Genomic DNA, 21409 nt, shown 5'->3' on the forward strand with positions numbered 1-21409 from the left:
AAGTTTTATCTATAATTCCCTTTCCTATAGCAGATCTGGTCCAAATAAAATGTAACCACCAGAACTAGAACAATTTTGAGTTGGAGGATGTTATGTGATCCTATCTCGCCTACATTCTGACTGATGGGTTCGGAGCCGATCCCTCGGCTCCGACTCGGCACGCTTATGCCAAAGAGCGAAGTCTCTTATTGGCTGAGCTTACTATATCCCAGGATGCACCACTACCAGTCCCCCAGATCTCGTTTGCCGCTAACCTGCGAAGACGTGGTCTCGAGCTGGCTGAGCTGAGTAGTAATTTTACTAACTTTTTCTGTCAGTTTTTTGCTGTTTTTGTCTTAAAAAGCTGTTTTAACGGCTATTCTTCTCATTGTGTGTGTTTGGATTTGTTGAAGACTTGTGTGTGATTGGGTTGAGTTTGGTTTAGGCCCCCTTCATCTAAGGCCTTCCCGGTCTGTCAACCCTCTTAAAACCTTACAGGGTTTTCAAAGTTCCCTGTCATTTGCGCTTTTAAGCGATAACTGTAAGCTATATATTTTTAGGTGGTGTCAGTCAGTAATTGTATTTTTTCCTGTCAAGATTACTGAAATTGTCTTACCATAATGTCTCAGAATCCTAGGCCTTCGGGCTTTAAGAAATGTACAAAATGTAGTTTCAAAATGTCCATCACAGACGATCACTCGCTCTGTGTGTATTGTTTGGGTGCAAAACACTTACAGGAGTCATGCAGCGTATGTCACGCTTTTTCCTCAAGGGTCCTCCAGGAGAGGAAAAATAAATTGATTCTCAAGGGGTTAATTAAACCTTCCTTTGAAGAAGCCTTGGCATCCTCTCCTTCTCCGGCTAAAAAGAAAAGGGCGTCTGTTCCGACCAGTCCGTCGGATCCGACCGCCAAGAGACATAGGCAGGCCTCTCCTTCGGCTCCAAGGACTTCGGAGCCGAGGTCGGAACGGTCTGCCTCGATGCCACCAGTATCGACTCCTCTGGCTTCGGAGCCGATGGCTGGGGCATCGAGAGGCGGGTCACCTTCGTCGGCTCCATTGGTCTCGGAGCCGACAAGGGTCGCCCGCTCAGACACTTCCTCCTCGGCGCCGAAGTCCACCTCGGCACCGATGGAACCTGGTGTGTGTATTCCTTCGGCGCCGATAGTCATCGAGTCACCTCGGAGCCGGTCCCCTAGTCCTTTGGGGCCGTTGGAGAGGCCGTCTCGAACCCGTTCTGTTTCCTCTCTGTCTTCGAGGATGTCAGATTCTGATATAGACAGGGTGCTCCAAAGACTGTTCCAGTCCCCAGTCTTCCAAAAATTTGTTTCGGTTCCGACCCAGTTGGCTTCGGAGCCGATGACCCTGGCCCACCCCATTGCCATTCCTCCTCCGACTGCTTCGGCTCCGTCGGAGCAGGTGCTGTTGGAGCCGGTGGAGATCTTAGGGTCGGCTCCGACCCTTACTCCAACCCGGGCCTTCGGGTCCGAGTTTGGTACGCGGACTTCTTCGGCTGGACCCGGGGGTGATGTTTCGGGGCCTATGCTTTCGGTTCCGAGCCTCCCCCTCGGTGCTTCGGCTGCGGGACTTCCGTCGGCTATCATGGCTCCGGGGACCGGACACTCCCAGGATTCTGGGGGTCCGGCTTTCAGAGCCATGAGGAGTGCCTTGGCCAAGTCCTCTTCGGCCATCTCCCCGGCTTTACCGGCACCTTCCCTGGGCGTGGAGACTGGGTCTTTGGCAGTTCCCCTGTCTGTAGTCAGCGGAGCCCCTGGGCCTGAGGTTACCCCCATTGGGGGTTCCCCTCCTCCTGAGGGTTCTTCGGAGTTGTCTTCGGAGGAACCCCCAAGGAAGAGATCGTGCAAGAGGAAGCACGTGGACTCCCCCGAGTCTATTACATCGGACACTGATCTTGATGATGCAGAGGGGTCCCCGAAGTCGTCCTCGGATGATGTCTCATTTGCAGACATCTTAGAGATCCTCAAACAACGAGGCGGCTGGATATCCAAACCCCCCTCTGCTGAGTCAGTGCTCCTTAAGGCCTTTGGGGCTCAGCCCTCCGCCTCCTGGGTGTCTCCGCCCTTCGAGCTTCTGGATTTAGTTTGTCGAAGGGCGTGGGAACATCCAGATACCGTGGAACCAGTCCCTTCTCGTCCAAATAAATTTTTGTCTGCTCCCCCCGAGAAGGAGTTCCTCACTAAAGGCGTGGCTGTAGATGCCATGGTGGTGGCATCTGCTACACAACAGGACGTGGCAGAGGCTTCAACGTCCGTCCATCCTCCTAATAAGGAGTCTAGGAGTATGGACAGGTACGGGAAGCGCACCCTGACTTCAGCGGCCTTTACTTTACGGTCTCTGAATTATTTGGCACATTTTACCAGGCTTCAGAGGGATCTGGTCAAGGAGTTGTCAGATTCCCTCTCTGGTAACCTACCTGAGCAGCTAGCCCAGTCGGTTAGCTCTCAGTTGGCTATCCTTACGTCAATTTCTAACTCGTCCATGAGGCTCATTTCCTATGCGGCCGAAGGGGCGGGTAGAGCGGCAGGCACAGGCGTGGCTCTACGGAGACAAGCCTGGCTCCGCTTGTGTCAGTTTGCGGAGGCCTTCAAGTCTTCCTTCGCCGACGCTCCCTTTGATGGGTCCTCCTTGTTTGGACCCAAGGTTAAAGACACCCTTACCCGCTGTGAGCAAGAGGGAAAAACTTTATCTGCCGTAGGTGCCCGTTATTCCACTCCCTTTCGGCCTTACCCCAAGGCTAAAGGGGGGGGGGGGAATGTGGTTCCGCAAATCTCGTAAGTTTTTCCCCCAACAGCAGGAAGATTCCCCTTCCAGAGGCAGAGGACGGGGAAATTTTTCTGGGAGACGCCGTCCCAGAGGCGACAGAGGGCCCCGCAATTCTGGAGACCGCGAGTCCTTTCGTGGCTCTTCAGCCTCCCACACATCATGAGGGATTGCCCGGCTGTGCTGCTCCGGAGCCAGTCGGGTGTCGTTTTGCCAAGCACCTAAAAGCCTGGGAGTCAATCACTCAGGACAGATGGGTGCTTCGGATCATTGCCGGAGGTTACACCATCCCATTCACATACTCACCCCCACCGTCCAAAAAAATCCCGGACCCACCACCCAGTCAAAGGGAAATGGCAGCCGCAGAAGCTTTAAAGCTGCTAGAAAAAGGAGTCATCCACCCCACAGACCAGATCGGATCAGGAAATTACTCCAGGTTCTTTTTAGTGCCAAAAAAGACAGGGGACCTGAGACCAATACTGGATCTCAGCAGACTGAACCAATCCGTCACGAAATCCAAATTCCGAATGGTCACGTTACAATCCATTCTCCCATTGTTGGAGAAGGATGTTTGGATGTGCTCCATAGACCTCAAGGACGCCTATTATCACATACCGATACATCAGGCATCCAGGAGGTATCTGCGCTTCAGCCTGGGAGTCGGTCATTACCAATTTTGTGCTCTGCCCTTTGGTCTCACCACAGCCCCCAGGGTGTTCACCAAGTGTTTGGCAGTAGTGACGGCTCACCTGAGAAGTCTTGGATTCCAAGTGTTTCCCTATCTGGACGACTGGCTCCTGACTGCCACCACCAGGCATCTACTAATGGACAACCTCAAAGCCACCATCTCCCTGGGTGCTACCCTGGGGATTACATTCAATTGGTCAAAGTCTGTCTTGCTGCCCTCTCAACGCATAAGGTTCATAGGAGCAGAGATAGACTCAAGATTGATGCGCGTCTTTCTTCCTGCCGAAAGGATCCAAACTTTACAGGGCCAAGTTCAAGCTCTGATCTCGAGATCCAAAGCCCCAGCCAGGATGGTTCTACAAGTTTTAGGCTCAATGTCTGCCACGGTTCTTTTAGTTCCTCTGGCAAGATTGCACATGAGGATTCTTCAGTGGCTATTGTCAACTCAATGGTCCTTTCAGGATCTTCCCCTCAATCATCACATCATGATTACGGAAACATGCAAACGGGACCTTCGCTGGTGGCTTCAGATATCCAATCTGAATCAAGGAAGCCCCTTTGTTATTCCCTCTCCAGTGGTTACCCTGACGACAGATGCCTCCCAGATAGGGTGGGGGGGGCATTGTCTGGGCAGGCTAGTTCAGGGCTCCTGGCTTCCAGACGAAGCTCTTCTCCACATCAATGTGTTGGAGATGAGGGCCGTACTTCTATCCCTACAGGCCTTACACAAGTTTCTTCCTCAGGGCATCATCGCCATCCACACAGACAACATGTCGGTGGTCTGGTATCTGAACAAACAAGGAGGGACCAGATCTTACCCCCTTTGCAGAGAGGCCATGAGAGTGTGGGAATGGGCTGTAGCTACCAATCGCTTCTTGGTAGCGACCCACATTCCGGGAAAATCAAATATATTGGCAGACAAATTGAGCAGGACAATTCTCTCTCCTCACGAGTGGTCTCTAAACCAAACAGTAGCAGCTCAGGTTTTCAGGAGATGGGGACGCGTGCTGCGACCTATTTGCAACTCCACTAAACACCAAGTGCCAAAGGTTCTTCTCCTTGATCCCACATCAGGGAGTACCAGCTATGGATGCTCTAGCACAACCTTGGCCAACAGGGCTACTTTATGCCTTTCCTCCGATTCCACTTCTCTCCAAAGTCATTCAAAAAGCTTCTCAATTGGGATCCGCAATGATACTGATTGCCCCATATTGGCCTCGTCAGGTATGGTTTCCTTACCTGAAGAAGCATCCGGGGGACGATCCGTGGACTTTAGACCTAATTCCGGACCTGCTAATTCATCAGTCGGGACATCAGCATCAGTCCCTTCGATCTTTGAAGTTGACAGCTTGGCTCCTCCACTTCCGACTTTAGTCAGAAGTCACACACTAGACCCGGAAGTTGTTCATATTTTATCTTCGGCCCACAAACCCACCACTAACAAATTGTACATCAGTAAGTGGAAGAGGTTTGCTATCTGGGCTCAACTCAAGGGCTTAGACCCTATCACTGCTCCTATCCCAGAGGTTTTGAAATTCTTAACATCCCTGTTTAATCAAGGATCTTCTGTCTCTACTATTAAAGTCCAACTAGCGGCTATCTCTAAATTCCACGAATCCATGGATCCTCCATTGATGAGCAGCAGACTATGCAAAACTTTCATTAAAGGTGCGGGTCTGTTAAGACCCCCAGTTTTTCATCCTGCCTCCGTGGGATCTTGATTTGGTGCTTCGCGCATTAACATCTTCCCCTTCTGAACCGGCTGCTACATGTGAGTTAAAATATCTGTCTTGGAAAACTGCCTTCTTAGTTGCAATTACTTCTGCAAGAAGAGTTTCAGAGCTTCAAGCCCTGTCTATTAAACCACCGTACTTGATTTTCCACAAGGATAGAGTATCACTTAGGCCTAATCCATCCTTTGTCCCAAAGGTCTGTTCTAGTTTCTGTCTCCAACAATCTCTAGAGCTACCAGTTTTCTTCCCAAAATTCTCCAATGAAGCAGAATACACTCTCCATAAATTGGATGTTCACAGGCAGTTACGCTTCTATTTGGACAGGACTCAGCAACTTCGTAAGTCAGACCAGTTGTTTGTGTCCTTCTCAGATAATAAATTGGGTCAAACCATCACAAAAGCTACTATCTCCAAATGGATCAGAGATTGCATAACTCAGGCTTATTCTTCTTCAAATAAGCAACTTACAACATCTATCAAAGCTCATTCTACCAGAGCTATGGCTACTTCTATAGCTTTTCATTCCAAGCTCGCTATATCGGAGATTTGTGCTGTGGCTACTTGGTCCAATCCGCACACTTTCATTTCCCACTACAAATTGGATGTGGCATCTAAAGGACGAGCATCATTTGGTTCCACGGTACTCAGGAGTGTTTTCCAGTGAGCCACCCAGGATTCAGGTGCTAGGGACACTGTCCCATCAGTCAGAATGTAGGCGAGATAGGATCACATAACATCTTTTAGTTGTGTACTCACCATAACTTCAGATGTTTGGGATCCATCTCGCCTACATTCCTAATACCCACCCTCCTTCCCCCTGCCTTGGAGATCAGAAGAGATTGAACGGTTTTGAGTTCTACTGTTTATCTTGTTTCATCTGACGATGTTATATAAGCAGGGCGTGCATGTATGCGGACAAACTAGATCTGGGGGACTGGTAGTGGTGCATCCTGGGATATAGTAAGCTCAGCCAATAAGAGACTTCGCTCTTTGGCATAAGCGTGCCGAGTCGGAGCCGAGGGATCTGCTCCGAACCCATCAGTCAGAATGTAGGCGAGATGGATCCCAAACATCTGAAGTTATGGTGAGTACATAACTAAAAGTTACTTGACCTAGCCAAATCACAAGGTGTTTGAAGGAAGTGGTTACTTCTGTTGTAGATTGTAATATCCAGGGACATAGTTTTGGCAAGCTCTTGAGTAACAAAAAGCAGAGTTTGGTATTAGTGTTTTGAGTATTAAGTGGGAGGTGTTAAATCTGAAGTGACCATGTCATTAGTGTATTGGCAGGCAGTAAGGAAATTTCTTACTAAGGAAGAGGAGCAAGAGCACTATAACAGATGCCAGAGGAACTGTATTGCTTGGAGTCTGTCAGAAATGGATGAGCTTTAGTTGGAGAAGGTCTTTGAACCATGTTGTGGCTTCTGCACTTGAGGTCGTTTTCAGTTTGAGTAGTGTGTGTGGTCATCGGGGTTTAAAGGCCTTTGTAGAAGACTGTATCTGTACATTTGCCTTTCTGTAAATTTTTCATCTTTTATGGTGCTTCACCCCTGGCCTGAAATCTGCTTGTTGGGCATAATTTACACAGCTCTCCAGCTGCCGCACTCCAAATGCTTTACTTTTTATTGCATAGAATTGGTCATAGGTTCTTTGGACTGTTTGCTTCCAGTGCTGTCATACCAGCAGTAACTGGTTTTAACACCCCCTTCTTTCACAGTAGCATGCTGCTTCAGTCCACATCAGTCTGGCATAAAGGCCACTCTTAGATCATTTAAAACGGTGTAGTAATGCTAAATTGGTGAATCTTGGCAATTATGCTGTCTGGCCACTACACCAAAACTGGCGCTCCATCATGCACCTCACGTTTGACTTTAGATGTAGGCATGATGGCTGCATGATTTTTACAGATCCAAAGTTTTCAGCTGCCAGACCAGGAAGCACGATGTTCCTTTCAAATGGTTTTACAGACCAAGGAAACTTGTGTCCCATTTGAGACCCTTCCTGTTTGCATTGTTTTTCAATGTCCTTTGAGGCAGTGCTTCTTTGACTCTAGCACAAGCATTTCATCAGAGTTCTGCCTCTGACATCCCCTTTAGCTGAAAAAATAAATCCTAAGAAAGATGGTCTGTAAGCTTTGCACTGCAAGTTAGATATACCTGCTAAGGCCCCATGGGTTGTCAGAGAACTCTGGGCCTGTTCCTCTGTCGGGACTCTGCTGAAAGTTGATGGGCTGTTTTAGCACATCCTGCTAGACTGATCTGGTTGCTATGTTTAGTCGAAGCCAACTAAATTAGTGCTTGTCTTGAGCTCTCTCGCACAAAGGTGGTGCCACTACTAACCCTGGAATCCATCACCCCATTAGCTTGACAAGTCTTATCTGTAAAGCCATGGAGCATATTGGGGATGTCAAACAAGGACATAGGCAATCTCCAAGCACTTGACCCCACCCAGTTAAGATTAGTCAAGGGCAGATCTTGCCTGCTGAACCTGGTTGACTTCTTCTTTTGAGACACTCACCAAGGCCTTGGATGAGGGAAAGTCGGTACATATAGTTTACTTTGACTTGGCCAAGGCCTTTGACATGATCCCCCACTCTGGCATCGAAAACTTAATGCAACTTGGTGTAAATCCCTGCATTAGGTGGGTGGCCAACTGGCTCGCTGAGAAGGACCCACAAGGTCAAAATAGGTGCCTCCACTACTGACAGCAGACCTGTCACTAGTAGTGTTCCCTAGGGATCTGTCCTGGGACCCCTACTGTTCATCTACATGTTCTTAGTGTTTCACTGTTTTAGTCATTACTTTTGGGTAATCTGCTGGCAGGTTACCCTCAGTCGGCCTGATTAACAAAGTCTTGGGTCAGTTGCTACCCCTTTTTCCATGACGTCAGGGGTATAAAACATGCAGCTGACGCCATTGCATCAGTCTTTCTAGTCACGCGGTGCCCAAAGCAGAAGCAGTTCGCAAGTGCCGGTTGGCAGACTCCTGAAATTTTTTTTTTGCGAGTTTCAGAACCGAAGTATTCAAATAAAAGCTAAGTACCCCGTTGGGGAAACTTTTTCTTGCTCCTTACCGATGTCCGTAAAATACTTGTGGGAAGCAAATACCTCCAAGGATTTTCATTTGTACTGTATTCCTTGCCTAGGCCCTGACCACAATGTCCCTTGCTGTCGGTTTTATGCTGAATTTAATCAACGCACGATTAAACGTCTGTTTTTGCTTCTGAATATTCTGGCTCAATATATAATTATCCAGAAATGTCGTCTGTTAGCAGTCAGACTACCGGAATACCTTAAAAAAATACCTTAAAAAAAAAAAAAAAAAAAAAACTTAGACCATCGAGGTCCAAAACGGACTACGATGCTTCTCCTAAGCCAGTCGCCAGTTTGCCGGTACTCAGGTGCTTTTGCAGCCCCTGATACCCACTACTACTGATTCGCAGGCCTCTACTGAGACCCATTCGGAGTCCGGAATGCCTTAAGATGCTTCAATTATGGAACCCGTGTATGTCTCTACCTTCGATGGGTCCAGGGCCGCTGTGCAGGCACCAGCTTCTGAGGGTAGTTTTCAGGCCTACAGATTTGTATATTAGACCAATGCCATCTTCAAAACTAAGTCCAAAATCTAAATCTGTCTAAAAAACAGACGCCTGGTCCACATGTGCAGGTCCCTATGACTAAAAACAAATTATCACAATGGCTGAAAATTTAATTACTCTGATCAGGGGTAGCCAACACCCTTCTAAGAGGCCTATGGAAGACCTTGGGTAATCACCAAGTGTAGTACCTCGCAGGATGTGCAGTAGCAAATCCCGCCCCGAACACGCCTCAGTATTGCACATGAAATTCATTATACCATAGCGGTAACTTTTTTCACGTAAAATCATTGGAAACCAATGCACACTTATAATTTATTGCACCGGGCACTTTATTCAGGAAAACCATTGCAAATGTACAAAAAATATATTGGATTGTAGTGTTTTTAAAGTATTACACATTGCACAGTAACTTTATTCAGGCAAAACATTGGATCGCAGTGTTTACATGTAAAACTGAAACAAATGCACATGTTGAAATCAAGAATAACATTGCAAATGTAGTCTATTCATTTTAAAAAAATTTCATATAAGCAAACCAGCTAAAACAGTCCTTTTATATATTGGTGGTATAACAGGGCGTTGGCACTACCTTGTTTTAAATTTGTTGACACCTTGTATTTTGTATAGCGCGGGAATATGCCTGTTTTACTGTTTTACAGATTAACTGATCATAATTAGGTTACCAATGATGTTTACTTTGACTGAACTACAGTGACTGCTCCACGCTAGTTCACCCTGCCAATCCTGTGCATTATGCCCACTCCACGCCCAAAGCTGTGTAGAACAGAGTGCGAGGTACTTCACTTGAGATTACCAGACATTGATTATGTATCTTCTGCACAGGATTCTATTTCTTCTGACTCCTAATGAACAGGATTTGTCTATTCCTACTTATGAGGACTCTGATGCAGAAAATTCTATTCCTTCTGTTTCTCCCCCTGAGGATTTTTCTTTTTGGGAAACTTTGCATACCTTAAGGGGACATTTCCACTGAGAAAGTCAGGATTTCTCTGAATCTAAAGAGACTTGAATTTTGTTCCTCAGCATAGGCATGTGGCTATACCTCTCCTGTTCTAGACCTTGTTGATTTTTTCAGAATCTAGTACGACTCCTGATTCTCTGCCTCCAGCTCCTTGTAAGCCAGACAGATACTACAGGGTTCCTGACTCCCACAATTTCTTTTTCAAAAATCCTATTGCTGATCCTGAAACCATTTCTCAGGGTCCCAAGGGCATTAAGGCCTCTACTGCTAAAAATCCTAACCCTTCTGATAGAGATTCCAGGGCGCTGGATAGATGGGGCGCTGGATAGATGGGGTAAGAAGGTTTACAACATCTGCAACCTTGGCAATCAGGGCTTTAAACTGTCAATTTCTTATGCTTAAATATTAACAGCATATCATGGGACTACTTAAATGAAAAATTGTTAATCTCTGTGTGGAAAATAAAGATTTGCAAGATTTATTACCTTCAGCTGAACAAGTTGGAAAATTTTGCAATGTGGTTTTGATTCCTTGGAGGCCTCTTGCAGGGCTGCTGTAACTGGATCTGTGCTAAGAAGGCATGCTTGGCTCAAAGAGCAAACTCTGCTTGACCATGTTAAAGCAAAATTGTTTGCTCCTTTAACACCTTCAGCCTTAGGACCAGAGAGACAGTCCTGTTGTAAAGATGGAAGATGAAGCTAAATCTATGCAAACTGTGAAAGATTTCTTACAAGTGCAACCTCCAAGATTTAGTATTCACTGACCTAAGAACTGGTCCTTTCCAGTTCCCTCTAGAGCCGCTCAAGTCAGACATTCCAAAGGCTCCAGGTTTCAGTCACAAGGAACTTTTAGAACAAAACAATGGGGTGCCTCCACCTCAAAATCTGGAAACAACAAGGCACCTCACTATGGTAAACAGTCTCAATGACTTCCCTCTAGAATTACCAAGCACTTACCTTTTAGCCACCCCTTTGGGGGGGGGGGGGTGCTGGCACTTCATGCACAAAACTGGCAACTTATTACCCAGGACAAATGGGTTTTAAGTATAGTATTCCAGGGATACAGATTTCATTTCCACATGTTGCCAGTCCCAAACGGATGGCCAGATCTGCCCCCAAATCATTGGACAGAGGCCCAGAAACAAGTTCTGTCCCTCCTGAACATGGGGGCTATTCAGTCAGTACCTGAAGAGAAAAAGGGATCAAGTTTCTATTAAAGACTTTTCCTGGTATCCAGAAAAGACAAATCATGGTATCCAATTCTGGACTTTAAACACATTTCTGGACATTCCAAAATTCAAGATGCTGACTATTCAACCGTTACTACCTATGCTAGGCAAAGATGCCTGGATGGTAACTGTAGACGCAAGAGGCTTACTTGCATATCCCAATCGGGGAATCTTGCAGAAGATACCCCTGCTTCAAAGCAGGCTACTTGCATTACCAGTTCTCTACACTGCCCTTTGGCTTATCTGCTGCGCCCAGGGTCTTCTCAAAGTGCCTGGCACCAGTAATTGCATTCTGCAGGCAAAGAAATATTCAAATATATCCATACCTGGACGATTGTCCAATTCAGGCAGAAAACCAGGTCATTCTAAAGCATCTGGCATTTGTAAAAAGGGTTCTAACTTGTCTAGGGTACACCATAAACAAAAAATCGCAACTGGTACCCTCTCAAATTACATTCCTGGGTGCAAGCTTGAATAGAACTGCCCAGATGACTCGCCTTATGCCAGAAAATTAAATTCAATTGGTGACTTGCTTCAAACAGGTGGCCACAAAAACCCTGCTATCTGCAAGACAACCTCTGCAAGCCTTTGGGTTCATGGCCGCCTGCATTCTACTAATTTCATATGCAAGACTGCATATGAGGAAACTTCAGTGGTACTTAAGTTTATGGAGTCAACATTGTCAGAGCCCGGAAACGATAATTCTCATTATACCTTGCCTGGAACTAGAGTTCCTATGGTGGGCAGAGGCCTGCCACTTAAGGGACTGCTATTCACTCCACCCCCTGCTGCCCAAACCCTAACTACAGATGCATCAGACTATGCTTGGGGGGCTTATCTGGCAGGAAAGTGCATTCAGGGCAAATGGAGCCCGAATCAAATGCACCTACATATCAATCAGAGATGCTAGCTGTAAGAATGCACAGACAGCCTTCAAGGACAACTAATGATAGAAAACACTACAGTTATGTGGTACATAAACAAGCAGGGGGTACATATTCCTACCCCCTTTGACTAGCCACGGCATTGTGTAACACTGCCTTTACCTATCAAATAAAACTACACGCTCAATTCCTGCCAGGAAAGCTAAATATTCTGGCAGAAGAACTAAGCAGAAATCTTATGGACCCACAAATGGAAACTGGAACCGCAAGTTTTCAACATTTTGACACGCAAATGGGGGAGCCCAGACATAGTCCTGGGGTGAGGCAAAAAGATCAATCAGTTGGACAAATTCTGCACAAGAATTCATCACAAAAAAAGCTTGGAAGGTGGGATGCTCCATCAATCTATGCTTTCCCCCTCTGCCTCTACTAAGTCAGGACAAACCAAATGATTGATTTGCTCCAGACTGGCCTCGCCAACACTTGATACCCACTCCTGTGCAATGTCACACCTTCCTCCATGGCACCTGCCTCGGACACCTTACCTACTGTCTCAGCAGAACTACCAAATTCTGCACACTTGGCTGCAAACTTTGGATCTTGCAGCGTGACTAATCAACTAATTTCACCCTTGGCATCCTTCAGCAAACCTGTGATGGATGTCATTTTGGAGGCTAGAAGGCCTAGTACTAGAAAATCTTATGCTGACAAATGGAAAAGATTCTGTGCCTGGAACCAATCACAAGGATTAAGCACAGCAATGCCCAATATTCCTCAGATTCTACAATACTAACTGATGCTTCACAAGGGCCCATCTTTTTCTTCCATACAAATCCATGCCTCTGCCATTTCACCTCATTAAAACACAGAACCTCGCCTCTTCTCTCATCCTCTGCTAAAGCAAATTTAGGACCTTCCAGGAGAGCACCAACTCCTGCAAGGGACCTCAATTTTTTTTTGGAAAAACTCACTCCCTCCTTTTGAGCCAGTTGCTACTGCAGACCTAAAATTTCTCTCCTGGAAAACTGCTTTCCTTTTAGTAGTCGCTTCAGCTAGAAGGATTTTAGAATTACAGGCTCTTATGGCAGTGGATCCTTTATTTTTTTTCATCCATACAGGGTGGCTCTCGGGACCAATCCAGCTTTTATGCTTAAGGTGGTATCCAGTGTGGCTCTTAATCGGACCATTCATTTGCCAGCTTTCTTTCCCAATCTACAGAACAAGGGTGAACAGATTCTGCATTCATTGGATGTACACCGACAACTTGGATTCTACTTAAACAGGACAAAATCTCTAAGAAAATCTGAACTATTGGTGGCATTTGCTGCAGGGGCAGAGGGAAAGGCTATTTCAAAGCAGACTGTTTCCAAATGGGTAAGCCATTGTATTTGTTTCTGCTATATGCACCATGGTAAACCTATCCCTAAGGGGATCCGATCTCATTCCACCAGGGCTGCATCTACTTCTGCAGCCTTTCTCAGAGGGGTTCTTACCAGAGACATTCTAGAAGCTGCTACCTGGAGCTCGGTTCATACGTTCACCAAACATTTCCATTTACCTCTCTTCTCTAAATCCAGAGCTGGCTTTGCCACTGCTGTCCTGCAGGGCCTTATAGCTGCTCCTAATGCTGTATAAATCCATCCTCCCAACCATAGCTTTGGGATTCTACCCAAATGTAATGACCAACAGTGAAACACAAAACATAGTGCAGTTGTGTACACTTACCATAAATGTAGATGTTAGTGTGTTCACTGTTGCAGTCCTGGTTACCCACCCTCCAGCCCCCTGTTTTTTCTCTTACTGTACCTCTCCTTTCTTTTGCTATGCTTAAAAGCCTTTTTGGTGTATTTGCTTTTGTTTGGAGGTAAAATAAATATATAGTTTTAAAACACAAAAATATACCTCCAAACAAAAGCAAATACACCAGCGGACGATGGGGGGGGTGCAACACGAGAGATGCACGAATGTCTACGTAGAGGAGACTGTCTACGTAGAGGAGACGCAGTCTACGTAGAGGAGACGCACGAATGTCTACTTCTCAGGAAAAGAAAAACTGATGTAATGGCATCGGCTGCATATTTTATACCCCAGATGTCATGGAAGAGGGGACAGCAACCGACGCAGGACCAAAGACTTTGTTAATCAGGCCGACTCCTGCCAGCAGATTACCCAAATGTAATGACTGCAACAGTGAATACACTCTAACATCTACATTTATGGTAAGTGTACACAACTGTACTTTCTCAGAGGTCCAGGCATAGGCAAAAGGCCTGTGACTGACCAAGTTTACAGATGACTAAGTTGGGTGCTGTCATTGACTTCTCGACTGTAATTAAAATATGCAAGAGGGTCTCACAGCTACAAGACTGATGCCAAATTCAAAACACTGCCCCTACTGATTACCACAACTGCAACCTCCTAAGCACATAACGTGTGGTGAGAGACTTGAGTACTCTGGTTGAACTCTCATTTGACTCGTGCAGGGACAGTGGTCAGAAAAGCCTTTACTTGGTTCATCTCAAGTAAAGGGATTGCATCCAGAAAAAAAAGGTCATAATCTCTGTACTCCTCATTAGGCCAGTAATAGAGTATAATGCCCTGTTTTGGTATGTACCTCTCCAAGGTATTTCTTTGGCCTTTCCAGTTGGTGCAGCTGTTGGCGTCCAACACCTGTCCTATGCAGACAGGCTCAAACATCACTGTACTCTGTATCTACATATTGCTCGGACGTGATCTGTGTTTCTCCTACAAGGCAATACTGGACCTTGCCCTACTAGAGATGCTCAATATCTAAGTCTAACTTCTCGTACATTACCTGCTCGGAAGGCCTAAATCTAATGAGACATCAACAAAACCTGCTGGAGAGACTGGTCACTCAGAGGCTGCCCCATCTGGAATACACTTCCCATACATTTTAGAGTACTTCGCTGACCTTCCAAGTGCAACCTTTATGAATAGATGGGAAACCACAAATTTGTCCCAGGGGTTCCACCGGTGTCCCCCCATTGATGGGGGTGACTGGTTCTGAGCGATGTTTCTTTTTTGAATATTTAAGTCTTTGCTAGCCTTGCAAGGGCCCCAGGGCCATTAGCCTAGTATTCTCCTGTGACTTCCTCCCACAATACATGTGTACATTGGGTAATATCCCTTCAGATCTAGTTTGCCAAGGCTTCTGGATGTGATCCTGTAGCTCTAGCACAGTGCTCCATTACCTCTTATTTGGGCTGTTGCTTTTCTCTAAGCGTGTGAGTTTCTTGTTAGAGCTACTAGTGGTAGTCGTTGGACATTCTGTAATTGTGCTATATATAGTGTGTATGTTGCACACTGGTGCAGAATGTCTGTTCCTGTGTATGTGTGCCTACAATACTTTTGGACATTTGACGAGACTTTCTAAGAGGTTAAATCCCAGGTGTCCTGTGACTTGGTGTTCCTCTATTACGGAGTAACTGACCTTGTTCAAATGTTCTAAGCATTTTCACCTTTTCTGTCTAAACAGTAGACTGCTGCACCTGCACCACTTTTGGATACCTTGTAGCATTGTCCGACAAATATCTTGCCTGTGGTTTTTAACTGCCACTACCATCACAAAGATTCTTGCCTGTAGTTGCAGGCCCAACACTATCAGTGTTGCTACCATCTGCAACAGCTCCTCAGTGGGAAATGGCACCAAAGCCTTGGGTTTGGCTCCCACTTTGCCAGCCTTTTGAAACTGCTGATATCTTTGCATTGCCCTCGCATATTTTGCAATGCCTAGCCAAATAGTCAAGTGCCCTTTTGTCAACTTGCATAATACGACAAAGCGCATTTATTGTGGTTTGAAGTGTCTGGTAGGATGTAGGGGCTACAGCTACTGTCACTGTTTAGACTTCAGTCAGTTGTACAGTAACTCCTTTCTCCCAATATGTGGAGACTTCACTTGCATCAGGTTCTGAAAAGTAGAATCTTAGGGGGTCTGAAAAGTAGAATCTTAGGGGTGTGCCAGTCTCTACAGATTCTCTGCTAGTGGAAGAGCAGTGTTTTTGTGTGCGACAGGTTTCCCATTCAGGGTTGCTGTTAACCATTTCTTCCTTTGAAATAAATAGCCCCTTCTAGAGGAACCCTGGTACTGTTGGTCATGGCTGAAATTCAGGCTTGTTACTGTACAGCTAATTCCTTTAAAGGACCTATATCTACAACCTCTTTCACTCTAGGATCTACTCTACCACCTTCCCAGTGTGATTATGCTTGGTTGCATGTAATTGCATGTACAGTGTGTACTGTCATAGTAATTGCAGAACATTTGTGGGGCTGAGGACTGACTAAACCAGTCCTACTGAACCCTGACCAGGTGGCACCTGAAAATGTCTCTCCCATGGCTCTGGGTTGCACTGGAAATGTCTAGGCACAGCACCTTGTTGTGCATTAGAATTGGTTCCCTGTCCTAGAACTTGCTGTTAAGGCTGACTGCTCCCCATGTGTTTGTATACCCATGAGTAGTGTTGGGTGTCCCCTTTTGTAGATGTGCCCTGCTTAAGAGTGTGACCACTTTTTTTTTTTTTCAGTTTTCCTAGAATGGTATTTTTGTTTGTCCTTTTATTATACAGTAAGGTCTCTGCTGGCTTGTTTCCTTTTACAGTCAGGTGTCCGCTGGCTTCCAGTTTAAAATGTTTAAAAATGTTTATTTTTCAGATAGTCCAAGCGGTCTCTTCCATTGCCCCAGGTTAGCCCGATTTCTAAACTTTTATTCAAATACTCAAATGTCCTCCCCTTCTCAGTGTTGTGGAAGCAGCCAAATAGTGATTTTTGGAACTAAGTATTTAGCCATACTCTGCCCTTTAGGGAGGGTAAGTGAATTTTTTTTTCTTTTATAGTAGACTGTAGTCTGGGGTAATCTGGGAATGTGTTAAGTTGGTTTACTGTATACTGTACTCTCCACAGATGTTCTTCGTTCCACATTGCTGCAGTCCTTACTATTGGGTAGTCCGCTGTCCAGTCGGCCCGAATACCAGAGTATATGGCTGACGTCGGTCAGGGCGCATTAGACTGACGTCAGTACGTCAGGGTACTAATGCGCATGACCGACGTCATATCCTCAGTCTTTTTTGCCGCATGGTCCGATGCAGAAGCAGTTTTGCGAGTGCAGGTTGGCGTTCTGAAATATTTCCGAAACCGGAGTTTCAGACCGAATCAGAGTTGGCTAAGTACCCCGTTGGGGAACATTTTGGTTTTTTCTTGCCTCAGTATTTAACCGGATGTCAGAAAAAGTGAATAACTATTTCTTGTGGGGAAACAGATACCTCATAGGGATTACCATACCTTGTGTATACCTTGTTTAGGGCCTGAGCACGACGTTGTTGGATGCCGCTCTTGTGCTAGGTTTAACAAACGCACTATTAAGAGGAGGTTAGACTGTGCCAGGTTAGTGTTTGGGAAGCGTTGCAATTATAAAATGCCGTCGGATGCTCCGGCCCGCTTGGCCCAAGAAGCGCAAGGACAAAACAGCGAAGCCTAGGGTTGATGAACCGCAGTCCCGGACGTCGGTTCTTTAGAAGGCTCAGTGGAGCCAGAGGTATTGCCAGGAGTTTCTTTGGAGTCTCAGGCAGAGACTTTACTGTTACAGGATGTGCCTTCTCAGGAGGTAGGCCAGGCTGATGGGGCTTCTCAGGTAACTGTTCTTCCCTCTCTTCCCAAGGTAGTTGGAGCCTCTCCTTCTGTTGCCAAAACTTCTTTGAGAGGTAGGCCAAGTTTAGCTTCAGTGGGGGCTTCTCCTAGCACTTCAGGTTCTGTGCCTAAGAAACATATGCTTAAAATGGCAGAAGATTTGATTACTATGATTAGAGGTTCTATGCCCCCTCCTGATAAGAGGCCTAGGGTGGAACCTGAGTTTGAGTGTTTGGAACAGTATTCAGAGGCTTCAGAGTCTTCTGGAAGATTTGCAGGAGTTTCCTCCTTATTCTGATTCTGATGTGGATGATTCCACTCCTACAGCTTCTCCTCCTGAGGATTTCTCATTTTCAGAGACTCTGCATTCCATGAGAGAACACTTTAAATGGGAAGGCCAAGATTACTCTGATTCCAGGAAAAGGCTTAGGGAATTCTTATTTTTACCCCAACATAGGCCCTTAGCTATACCTCCTGTGTTGAATGTGGTGGAAGATGTTTTGCAGAGGCTTCCCTGAACCCTGACTCTTTGCCTCCTGCTCCTGTTAAACCTGATAGGTACTATAGGGTGCCCGAAGCTCATAAGTATTTGTTTAAGAGTCCTAGGGCGGATCCAGAAACTGTTTCTCAGGGGCCTAAAGGTGTTAAGGCCTCTGTGGTTAAAAATCCTGTTCCCTCTGATAGAGGCAAGGGCTTTGGATAGGTGGGGAAAGAAAGTGTATACTTCTTCCACTCTAGCCATGAGAGCGTTGAATTGTCAGTTTCACATGCTAAAATATCAAAATTATCTCCTTTCACAATTGAAATCTAGGGTAGATGCTTTAGCGGAAGGTATTGAGTGTAAAGAGTTGCTGGATTTAGTTCATGTGTCTGAACAAGTAGGTAAGCATTCTTTGCAATGTGGTTTTGATGCTGTACAGGCCTCTTCGAGGGTGGCTGCTACTAGTTCTGTTCTTCGCAGGCATGCCTGGTTGAGGGATCAGAATTTAGCTGAGCATGTTAAGACAAGGATTTTGGATGCTCCTTTACAGTCTGATGTGGTGTTTGGTTCGCCTGTGGAAGCAGTTTTAAAGAAAATGGAGGACAAAGCTAAGTCTATGCAAACTGTTAAAGATTTTTTGCAGGTGCAGCCACCAAGTTTAGTAGAAATTGGCCTGCTAAGGGGTGGACATATCCTGCTTATGACTCCCAGTCTAGGGGTAGGTCTAGACGTGGTAGGGGCAGAGCTCAAGGTTCTTTTAGGCCTAGAACAGGAGTTCACCTGCTCAGACTTCTGGTGAGGGCAGGGGTCAGTCCTTTCGTAAACAGACCCAATGACCTGCCTTTTCAGCTGCCAGAAGATTCTCGTCTGGCAGCTCCTTTGGGAGGAAGACTGTCTCTTTTCAAAGAAAATTGGGATTTAATTACTCAAGACAGATGGGTGTTGGATATCATTCACCACGGTTACAGGTTTTATTTCCATACATTGCCCCTTTCAAAGGCATGCCAGACGTTCCTCCTCCACAAAGAAAAGAGGCTCACAAGCAAATTTCTCAGTTACTCCAGATGGGGGCCATTCAGCCAGTCCCTGTATCAGAAAGGGGCCTAGGATTTTATTCTCGCCTGTTCCTAGTTCCAAAGAAGGGGAACACGTGGAGACCAATTTTGGATTTATCTCTCCTCAACACTTATCTGGACATTCCAAAGTTCAAGATGTTGATGTTACAACAGCTTTTACCTCTGCTGGGCAAAGATCACTGGATGGTAACCTTAGATCTCAAGGAGGCTTATCTTCATGTGCCTATAAGGCTAAGTTGCAGGAAGTATCTGCGGTTTCGAGCTGGAAATTTTCATTATCAGTTCTCTGCATTGCCCTTTGGCTTATCTACTGCGCCCAGAGTATTCACAAAGGTTCTGGCTCCAGTGATAGCTTACTTCAGGCTACAAGGAATTCAAATCTATCCTTACTTGGACGACTGCCTGATTCTGGCTCAAGAAAAGGAAGACCTTCTACAGCATCTGGAATATGTTATAGCAGTGCTAAGATGCCTAGGGTATTCTGTGAACGAAATAAAGTCCAGTCTAGTACCCTCTCAAGACATGTGCTTTCTGGGTGTGAGACTGAATACAGCAGCCCAGATGGCCTTTTTAACCCCGGACAAACAAGAGTCTATCACATTACTTCCATCAACTATCTCATCTGTCCGTGCTGACTGCAAGGACAGTCCTTCAAGCATTAGGGTTCATGGCATCTTGTATTCTGGTGCTTCCCAATGCCAAACTGCATATGAGGAAGCTACAATGGTATCTCAAAAATGTATGGACACAGCACTGCCAGGATTTGGACACTGTCATTCAAATAATACCTTGCCTTCAAAAAGAATTTTGTGGTGGGCTCAGGAATGTCACCTAAACAAGGGACTCTCTGTGACCCGGCCAGAGGCGAGTCAGATTTTAACGACAGATGCCTCGGACATTGCTTGGGGAGCTCATCTAAATGGAAAGTGGATACAAGACAAGTGGCCTGCCAGACTACAGCATCTACATATCAACATGAAGGAGATGTTAGCAGTCCAGTTTGCATTAATGGCTTTCAAGGAGTTACTTCTTCCAGGGCAGGTGTTGATTCTAACAGACAACACAACTGTCATGTGGTACATCAACAAACAAGGGGGAACACATTCTTACCCATTGTGCAGGCAAGCAATGATTTTATGGGAGACTGCGCTCAGCTTGCAACTAACTCTTCAGGCAAGGTTTCTGCCGGAGCACAGAACTCCTTAGCAGATGTGTTAAGCAGACAAATCATGGATCCCCACGAGTGGAAACTGGATCTTCATGTATTTCAAAGGTTGACAGTGTCCTGGGGAACTCCAGACATAGATCTGTTCGCTTCTCCACTAAACCACCAGCTGCCGAAGTTTTGCACAAAGAGGTTACATCACACAGCTTGGAAAGTGGATGCTCTCTCTTTCAGTTGGGAAAATCTTCATGTGTATGCGTTTCCACCTCTTCCTCTTCTTCCAAAGGTGCTTCTAAAGGTCAGACAAGACAAGCCAAGGATGATTTTAATAGCTCCAGATTGGCCTCGGCAGCACTGGTACCCATTACTGAGGAGTCTAGTAAAGAAGCCTCCATGGCCTTTACCCTTGATTCCGCACCTGTTGTCTCAGAGAGAAGGCCACCTGCTCAATGTCAAGCTTTGCTCTCTTCATCTAACAGCATGGCATATTCTGTTTTGAGAGACAGCCGGTCTCAACTTCCTCAACAAGTTTTAAATGTGATTATGGAAGCTAGAAGACCTAGTACAAGGAAAGTGTACATGAAAAATGGAAGAGATTTTTATTTTGGAGTGCAGCAAGGAATTTGGATATTTCTGAGCCTAATTTGAGTGTGGCTCTTCAATATCTTACTGAGTTATTGGACAAAGGTTTGTCCTTCTCTTCCATTAAGATTCATGCTGCAGCAATTTCAGCTCACTATGATTGTGACCCACCATTGTTTTCGCATCCTTTGTTCAAGCAGTTTCTCAGAGGGGCAAAGAATATAAGACCCCCACGTAGAGCTCCTACTCCTGCTTGGGATCTCAATTTTGTGTTGGAAAAACTTACTCTACAACCTTTTGAGCCTGCGGATACTGCTGATTTGAAATATTTGTCATGGAAGACTGCCTTTTTGTTGGCTATTACTTCTGCAAGAAGGGTTTCTGAGTTGCAGGCCCTTATGGCAGTAGAGCCCTTTCTGATTTTCCATAAGGATAGGGTATCATTACGTACTAATCCTTCCTTTATGCCTAAGGTGGTTTCTAGTGTGGCTTTAAACCAAACTATTCATTTGCCCACTTTCTATGCAGATCCCCAAAATAAAGGGGAAAAGATTTTGCACACTTTAGATGTACATAGGCAGTTGCGTTATTATTTA

At 45.8% G+C, this 21409-nt stretch overlaps 1 protein-coding gene across 1 annotated transcript in view; it reads left to right on the top strand.

The window, feature by feature from the left end:
• The window catches only part of LOC122808888 (transketolase-like protein 2), a 327865-nt gene that overhangs the window by 187872 nt on the left and 118584 nt on the right, over window positions 1-21409 (top strand). The gene's annotated exons all lie outside the window — the stretch shown is intronic.

This window comes from Protopterus annectens, chromosome 8.part0 (genome assembly GCF_019279795.1).
Source record: "Protopterus annectens isolate FY-2018-M chromosome 8.part0, PAN1.0, whole genome shotgun sequence".
Classification (NCBI taxonomy): domain Eukaryota; kingdom Metazoa; phylum Chordata; order Ceratodontiformes; family Protopteridae; genus Protopterus; species Protopterus annectens.